Source organism: Pieris rapae, chromosome 15 (assembly GCF_905147795.1).
Source record: "Pieris rapae chromosome 15, ilPieRapa1.1, whole genome shotgun sequence".
In the NCBI taxonomy this organism is placed as follows: Eukaryota; Metazoa; Arthropoda; class Insecta; order Lepidoptera; family Pieridae; genus Pieris; species Pieris rapae.
The window spans coordinates 9,459,303-9,469,225 of NC_059523.1; the positions used below are offsets into that span (position 1 = coordinate 9,459,303).

Here is a 9,923-nt window from a genome sequence, read left to right on the forward strand (position 1 = left end):
TTATAGATTGCCATTAAAATATATATGTATAGTAGAACAGTTACTGAAAATGTTGACGTCATTCCTTTGCCTATATTGTTAATCTATTGTTTAATCTTTTCGAAATTCCTAATGTATTCGTAATCTTTAACTATATAATATCTTCATATAAAAATATGATAATACCTATCATCAAATATTAAACAAATAATATTTCATTGTATAAAATAAATACATAAAAAAATAAATGCTGTGGTATCGACAAATATTTTCAAAAGATTTGTATGTAAATATCTTTGTTATGAATTGGCTCAAAAAGTACTGGGCCGATTTCAAAAATTCTTTCTACAATTGAATGCTACATTATCTCTGATTATGCTATTTTTATATTTATATATATGCTATTTTTCAAAAAAAATATAAGGATAACTCAATTTCCAATTAAGGAAAACAAATTCCTAACCTCAGTGAAATATTTAAAAAAATATCCCGTTAATGTCATTTATCCCGTTATCATTTTGTGTTCTGCGAGTCCCAAAGGGAGCCAGCGATATGATTGCTAAATACATTATTCCAGCAGTAGTTTCATCGAATGCATCGAACGGAGATTACTTCGAAAAAAAAAAGTATTGGCAACTTTCTAAATTAAGCCATTTTTCATTTTCTAAATATTTTCAGTGTTACCTAGGTTCTATCTATATATTATGCAACACTAAGTGATAAAAATTATTCGTAACTATTTCACGTTCATAAAGGTATGTCTATACTGCATCTGGAGTTCTTTAGTTTTTCATCCCCGACTCCTTTCTGTCTTTGGGTAAGCCTATAACAGACTCTTGGTCAAAAACTCGTCGCTCGTCCACACTCTACCTTCGTCCATGTTGAACTTTTGGGCTTGATTGAGAAACAAATTGAATAACAAAAGATAAAAATAGTTTGTTAAAATTCTACGGTATTCGTATATTTTTGCTGTTCCGTCGCTTAGTTATTATATGTTTCTATCAAAAAAGTTAATTATTACAATATATACACATATATATATACAAATATATATAAAATAAATAAATAAGCCTCTTATCTATCTATATATCCTGAACTGCTTTTTTCTTTCTTTGTTTAGTGGTGTCTGTTTATTTATAAAATATCTCTTAGTTCAGTGTGTCTCTTGGCAAAGGCCTCCTCTAACAATATCGTTAGGTTCTGGTATTTAGTGTTGCTATGTATAACTTGATTTCATTCCTTTTGTTTTTTTATTCTTGTTATATACACAAACAATAAAAAAAACAATATATATATACTTAATGTTAAATAACTTAACAATAATAACTTACAAGGAAAATATCTGGCAACGATGCATATCACTGTATATCATTTTGTTTTTTAAGAGAGTCGAAAGTCTTTATATTGGGTCGATATGTTGGGTCAACCTGCTAATATATTGCTCCTGCTAAGGCTATTTCACTGCCTTTAAAGATACGTCCTTAATTGTCCTGTGATTAGTTTTGGCCATTATGAACGAGTCTGAATGCAAAGTATTAAACTATGTCATCTAATTCTGGTATAATTAAAAATGTTTAATTTGCATTATCATTTAAAGTATATATTATATTATAATGGATCTATGTTAGTATATATTTATTCAATTTATTTGAATAACGAAAATGTTGAAAATTACATTTCTCTTAGCGTGTATAGCTATCGGTTAGATGATTTGAAAATCCCTTTTTAAAAAAACCTTTACACATTTTTTTGTATTTGATGTTAGTTTTTGGCTTAATTTTATTTTGCATTTAAAAATTGAGTACAGTTTTGTGTCCGTGTTTTTCCGTGTTTTTGTGCCCGTGCCCATCCAGTATGATATCTATGTCGCAGTAAAGTAGTAAAATCAGAGAGTTAACTTAATTTCTAGACAGTTATTAAATATCGATATTCAATCAAGTTGCTAGAATATTGGTTGATTAATTAAAGCAGCGTCAAAAACGTTTAACTATTTGTGTGACCGAAAGCCAGGGTGTTGATTAATAATGTAAAACAAATATTTCATTTGAAATTATGTACGGTATGAACCTAAAGAACTGAGAGCTTGGAAATTCCGTGTTTTGTTTTATTGTAAATGGTTAGGTTAGATTAGTCTTGTTGCCTAGGAACGTTTAGGAAGGTCATTTATCGTTTTGTTCACTCACTTGTCTGACGGAAATTTAGCGACTTGATTGCATATCGATCTTTAATTAACTGTCTAGAGATTCAATTAACTCTCTGATTTAACTACTTTACTGCGACATTTATACTAATATTAAAAAGAGAAAAGATTTGATAGGCTCCGAAACTACTGGACCGACTAAAAGAAACCTTTTACAAAGTGTAAATCCTAAATACCTCGGGTTATATAGGCCATCATATTATGTTAGACCTGACCTTTTAGTACAAAATACGTAAAACGTATTTACCTGTAATAGTATTTTTTTAAATCTTATTTTTTAAACCTTACCCTTTGGATTAATTCTTTATCTTTCCCTAATTAGACTTGCCTGGTATTCATAAATAAATATATTTTTTTAGTAACGGCTAAGCAGGCTTCGGAGGTAATTCCCTATCACGTCTCAATACGGAATAGCAGTTCACATATTTGTAGTGGTACTATCATTGGCGACAAGTGGATATTAACAGTTGCAGATTGCGTCTACAGGTAATATTCATATATATGAACAGCTTTACATTAATATTGTGTATATTATGTGTTCAAGTTATATGTACTTTATTATATTTTATTGAATGTTTCTCGACAATGTCGTATTGGCATAGGCTGTAAAGATAATGTGTGTATTTCTGAAATAAATAAATATTTTTATTTCAGACTTGACTCTGCGAAGAAAGAGAATTTTTGTTCCTTGAGTTGTCATATTACACCGAATTGTGACAAGCTGAATTTGTTTAATCAATTTAAATATTAATTTACCTTATTTAATTTATATCTAGCAAAGTCTGCAGTATTAAATAGTAATTTTTAAAAAATTATACATTTTAACTCATAGATAAATTATTTGTGTAATATATGTGTGTACATACTTTATACGATAATCACATAGAAATCAAAGCAACGCATAAATTATAATTTGTAAGATTAGCAATGTTTCTAACTTAAATTAATTTTAAGTTTCGGACAGTTCTAAACATTTTCAGTGTTACCTAGGTAGCCTTTGTCACCCAGGCATAGTTGTCTACCTATGGTGAATGAAGTTTTATAATCCATCCTGTAATTTCTATTCAATTCAAAGAAATAATAAAATGGTACTCTTTACAATAGAATTAATTTAAATAATAAAAATCTCTGCGATATTCGGTTGCATTAAGAAAAAGTTTTCCATTGTAATATATTTTAATAGTACGTAAATAAAATTTACTTTTTTTAATTATTATTTTAGCGTGAAAGCCATTGCTTCCTTATCTATCGCTGTTGGTACCATCGACATCACAAAACCTGGAGAGACATATGCCGTGTCTACGATTAAAATACACGAAGAATATCGGCCTAACAGATTTAAGTACAATTTCGCCCTGTTAAAGATTGATGGAACTATTCAATTTAATGATAACGTTACGTCTATTCCTCTGCCTGAAAATTCGACCCAGGTAGGGGCCAGTGTTGATGCATCAGCATGGAAACTTAGCAGGGTAAGATTTAATGAATTAATAAACCCAGAGGAACATCTAGTGCGTGATCGAAACATTTTTTCAATTTAATTAAGGCCAGAGGTTTCTGCTGTACCATCGGACATACATTCCTACGATGCTTTTCTTTATTACAACATATTACGCAAGCGTAGGTCATGCACGGTCGGATACAGGCCTTGTATAATCACCTTATGTCTAAGGGACAACAACTCGTTTTATTCAGGGGGAAATAGAGGACAAAGAGAATAAAACAACTAATTTTACATACAAATTAAAATACCTCATAATTTGGTTTGGGTCAATCTCAAAATATACTATTGAAATATATATGAAATGCATGCAGTGATAACTTACAAACACTAGGAATTAAATAATTAATAGCACAGTTTAGGTATGGTTCTTGCGCACAAACTTATAAAGTCTACAAGAATCCATGATTATGACAAAGAAACAACTTTGTTTATCGCACTTGTATTTTATGTATTTAAAAGAACTTAAATAACTCCAAAGTAGCTTATGATTTTGACAAATCAAACTAACATCAACACACAGAAACCACAAGCAAAACTCATCGGGCGAGTTTGCATATCCTTCCGAAAATATACATGAAGAAGTGAAAGGATTAAAAGATTTCCTACAAAAAATAGTAACACTACTTCTACTCGTACTGTATGTAATAAATTTAAAAAAACTTAAAAAATATTCATTCGCCCAGAATGGATTACAAAATTAAAGCTGGCGACTTTTGACGTTTAACACAAAAAAACCTGTGTGTATCCTGTATTATGTACACGCGTTAGAAGTTATACTTCTTTGGCTAAACAAGATAAAAAAATTTTTTTAATTCCTTATTGTACGTTTATATAAAAAAAACTACACTAACCATATAAAAAAATTACCCTTATCATTTTCCCCTAACACGCTTAAAGAAGTATAACTTCTAAAACTAAAATGTTGACTACAGTTCAGTGTGTTTGTTTTTTGTGACGGTCTGCGCGTAAATCGTTAAAATTTACCTTCATCATTTTTAACGCGCTAAGAAGTGTATCTTCGAAAAAATAAGATTCATGAAAATAAAATTGTCACTTCGTTATCGAGAATATACTTATTTTAATATTATTAATAAACATGAAATCTTTCAGGATATAGACTACACAAATTATTTACAAGTGATAAAGAAAACCACAATCTCCAACTATGATTGTATACTGAGACACAAATTCTACATCAACGAGGCTTCTGTTCTTTGCACAGACTATCAGAATGAAATGACCGAATCAGATTATTTCGTAAGTACTTTTAATTAACATTATTAAAGGTTTCTGTAGAAGAAAGACTTTCTCGTGTTAGGTTCATTTTTATATGTCACAAGAGTTTAAGATATGCCGCCAATTTACAAAAACAAATGACAAATGAATGCAATATACTATTAGATTACCAAAGAGTTCTAAATTTAAAAAAAAAACACGTGTTTCTAACTGGCCAGTTCTAAACATTTTTGGTGTTAACAACGTATGCTAAGGCTAAGATAATTTGTTTACAAGCATGGATAAGATAGTCATAAAATTAATTGAAAAATCTTAATCGAAAAGGTTTTCAAATATTACGAACAAAATTAATAGTATATAAACGTATTATTTGTTTCTAGTAATACTCGTAATGCATTTCTATTTCAAGCATCGACAATGTGTGTGTAATATGTCTAAAAAAGCAAATAAATACTGTATACGTAATCACCAAATAAGCAAATCTATGATACCCCTATAGTGTATAAACGTATACGTACTTGAACGGCCGCTAATTAAAAAAAAATTAAAAAAAAACAATATTTATTTTGTTTTAGCGTGATCACGGTGGCCCAGTTGTCGAGAACAATAAAGTGGTTGGTCTCGTTATATCCTACGTGGACCCATATTATCGGCTGCCAGGATTCAACGCCAAGGTTGAAGGCGTTAAGAAGTGGATCCAATCGAATATACAATAGTATTATTTAATTAATGTGATATTAATATGGTTTATCTTAATATATATAAATTACGTGTCACGTTGTTTGTCCGCTATTTCTTATTATTTATATGTTTTTGTAATTACCTATACATTCGATACAATAAATACACTTACATCTATTTATATTTTTATCATTTTCAATTTAAAACCAAGGCTATGGGTATAATTATACCTAATAAGTTATCACTTCTGACGTTTATTGTACATGTTTCAGTTTTAGATTAATCTATAAAACCACAAAACCTTTAAATTTACCTGCTTATTTTTAACACTAAATTCTATTCATAAAACTGAATTCTATCTCTTCTCTTTCACCGTGTATCCTGCTATAGAATCCTTACTAATTTATATCAGACGAGCTAAGTTTTAAAATTTGTTCCAAAATCTTCTTTTTCATAATTTTCTTCTGCCTCGTAATTAGCTACTTTAAATATTAATTGTGAGTCAATTTAAGTTTTGGCACAGCTTTAACATGTCGCTGTTTATACATATATATATAAATGTTTTTCTTTAGATTTTATTTAATTTTAATTATAGTTCCATGTTATTTTGAGTCTCTTTTTGTTAATTAATTATGCACTTCTTGCACCCTAGGTAGGTGTATCTTTTTTGTATTGTTCCATTTTAGGGTTGTTGGAAGAAATCGCTTGTTAGCGAAAAGGTCACCTGTTGTCTAATAACTAATGTAACCTATTTAGTTTTTATATGTATATTTATGTATACGGTAACAAAGTATTCATTCTATATGACAATTTTGTTTTCACGCGAACTTTTCTAAATCTTTGTGCCATCGGACAGAATTTTTAATTCTGTAATCCATTCCGGCTGATGCGTTATTTTAAAGCCTATTACGTTGATTTCATACGTAAATAAAGTTAATTTTAATAATTGATTTTCAATAACAGTCCTTTGACTGTCAGGTGGACCGTAGTCCCGTCACGCATCAGGCGTTTTTCCATTAAAAAAGTAGATAATGAGTTTTCGCCTTATATAAAACCATCATTTGGGTCAAAGACCTGTCAGTTTATTGACACACACATCTTCTCGGTATGAACACGAGGTGTCAGTGGGAATTGTACGCAGTCCTCCGAGAATGCAAGAGAAGATGCAAGAATTGCACAAAAGTTCACCTCAGGTTTTAATAAGCGCAAGATGAGTATATCTTTTACACAAAAACCTTAATAAATTCGTATTTTTATTCGAAAGTATATATTCAAACCTTTTAGATTAATATACAAGTAGACTTGATCAAAATAAATATTCTAACAATTAAAAATCGTATATATATGTTTCTAGTAAGGTACTGCTATTCATTTTAAAACATTTTAAAAACAAAAATGAAATAGATATATTAAAAGTCTAGTGGTAAGTATTTTACAGATTTTCATGAAGTAAGCTTCAAATCCCGGTTGCTATGTTATATTGAAAAAATAAATAAAAAGCTTTAGAAAGGCTGTCACAGATATTTTAAAGTATCCATTTGCTATTATGATTTGGATTTAAAAAATGAAACTAAAAGTGCTAATAATTAACAAAGACAATGAATGTCAAAGTTACGTATTATCTACCCACACCTAAATTGGTCTGAAATTAAAAACGATAACCAAATTAATGGCTTTTCTTGTATGTATTACGTCCTATAAATAAGTATTAAACAAATGTTAATATTTTTTGGTCTCCCACATTTTTCGTACGTATAATTGCTATTTAAACCCAAAAATGTTCTTGCCCTGCTCCAACAGCATTACCATACAATTTCATACTCAAGTAGAACCTGCGTAGCAGGAATAAACATCGATTTCGTAGTAAGCATTTTATATTCCTTATAAACAGAGCGTTGCGTTGTATTTGTATTACGAGGGTAACACTGAAAATATTTAGAACTGGCCAGTTAGAAACATTGCTAATGAAAACTTTTTTGAATTTCAATTTCAGAACTTTTTGTTAACCTAATGTAGTATATTGCGTTTGTCATTTGTTTTTGTGGATTGGCGGCAAATCTAAATCTATTGTTACACCAATCACAACGTTACGCGAGAAAATTTTCAGCCCATGTTTATTATGACTTTCGTTGTAGGCTTACTCAACAACAAAGCTATGATAGGCTGCGAATAGCATTTCTTAATGGAACCCCATCTCATGCCACTATTTACAATTGGTTTAACGAGTTTAAACGTGGACGTAGCAATCTCAATGATGATCCGTGTGAGGGAGTTCCTTTAACAGCGACTACTGATGATATCATTAGTGCTGTGCGACGTATAATAGAGGAAGATAAGAGAGTGACCAATCAACAGACAGGGGCAAGCCTAGGCCGACAATTACGACGACAGCCTAGTACGACAAACTGAAACAATATTACACAAACAATTATGCATCAGGAAGATTTGTACCAGATGGATTCTCCTTAATTTACCGACGATCAAAAAACACCTTCCCAAAGTCTGGTTTCGCCAAATGTTACATAAGTTCAACGGCGGTGATCAAATTCTGTATTTGACTTCGTCACAGGTGATGAAAGCTGGATATATTGTTACGAACTCGAAAGTAAAAGACAATCAGCTCAGTGGGTGTTACCTTTTGAGGATCGGCCTACTAAAAAAAAGAAGAAGTCCAGGGAAAAGATTATTGCCCTCATTCTGTCGGAAAGGTCATTTCGCGACAATTGTGCTGGAAGATGGATGGACAGTTACTGCAGACTGGTATGTCAATCACTTGTTTGCCTATTGTCTTGGAAAACACTCCAATAGCGCCCTCGAAGCAGGATCCTCCTTCAAAGCGACAATGCTTCAGCGCTCTCCACAAAACGGATTGTTGAATATTTGACTACGCCAGGTGTCGAGATAATGAGTCATGCGACATACAGTCCTGACTTGGTGCCCTGCGACTTATTATTATTATTATATACTTATATACTCAATTTATTATCAAGAACTAAAGATGAAATTCGAGGTATTCGCTTTACGAGCCCTGAAGATGCGGTGAAAGCGTACGAAAGATATGCCATAGATACCTCTAAGGAAGAATGCGTCCACTGCTTTTCTCAGTGCTTCCATCGAATGTGTAGAGAGGAACGTAGATTACTTCGAAAAACAATATAAGTATTAGCAACTTAACATTTTCAGTGTTACCTAGGTATTTAAAATAAAATTTGTCAAACAAAAAACAGGCACAAGACTTAAGTTAATATTAAAATTGGCCTATACAATACACTTTACCAATTCTTTAAAAGCCGGCAACGCAATCGCGATCCCTCTGGTATTTAATGTATCCATGGGCCGTATCACTTAACATCAGATGAGCCTCCTGCCCGTTTGCCTCCTGTTCCACCAAAAAAACTTAGTCTTGCGGGGGATGAGCAAGAAAAGTATTCTTCTAGAAATGAAAAGGCCAAGGACCAGAACCAATCAGTTAAGAAAGACTTTGCACCTACTGGAAGCAGTCACCGGCTCTATCGACATCTTTATATGTTCGCAGAGTTAGTTCACAGTAGCAATTTTGTATATCTTATGTATTTAATAATATTTGTATTTATTCCAACCTATTGGCAGTACTAAACTGTAAGGATAATGTATGTATTATTATGAATAAATAAATAAAACTTCTGATCAGAAACATATCAAAGTACTAAACTCGTTCTGATAAGGTTTTATCATATATGTTGAACATCGTTGTTTTTTTTATAAACACTGTATAAATATACAGTTTGGAGCTAAAAAGATCATTCCGCACTTCAACATCATGTATTCATTTCTTCCTTTATGTGTATTTGCGTTGCTTTTTCAAGTGCAGGGTAAGTATTTATATTATTTATTCCCAAAAGTAACTTACACAAATTCGGAACTGTCTTAGAGTGCCCTCTATCGGTGAAAATTAGTATTACGGTATATAATAAGTAATAGTTTTTTCATCAAGACAATGTTTGCCAATTATTTTATATTACAAATACACTTTAAAAAAGCTTTTTCGGATAATGAGATTTTCATTCCTCATAACGCGGTATTTCCCCCTATAACGCGGAGATTCTCAACTTATATATCTGTTAATATCGGGTCCATAAGTAGATTTTCATACCTTTGCACCTGTTTCAATTGTTTAAAAAGAAAAATTTATTAATTTTTTTTTAAATTTGTGTTCCTAGTTTTTGAATTGTAAAAAAATTGGTTTTGTTACAATGCGATTTCCTAAAACGCGGTCCGTACGCAGGATAACTGTATTACCACAGATAAAGCCTCTACTCCTTTTTAAAGGTCTTATAATTCGCT

General features: G+C 31.1%; 1 long non-coding RNA gene across 1 annotated transcript; it reads left to right on the top strand.

Moving 5' to 3' along the window:
- Nucleotides 1–1,621: 1,621 nt before the first annotated feature.
- Nucleotides 1,622–3,642, top strand: LOC111004039. The gene is made up of 3 exons (XR_006750692.1): nucleotides 1,622–1,680; nucleotides 2,539–2,665; nucleotides 3,402–3,642. It is a non-coding gene; the product is annotated as an uncharacterized LOC111004039 (long non-coding RNA).
- The last annotated feature ends 6,281 nt before the right edge of the window (nucleotides 3,643–9,923 follow it).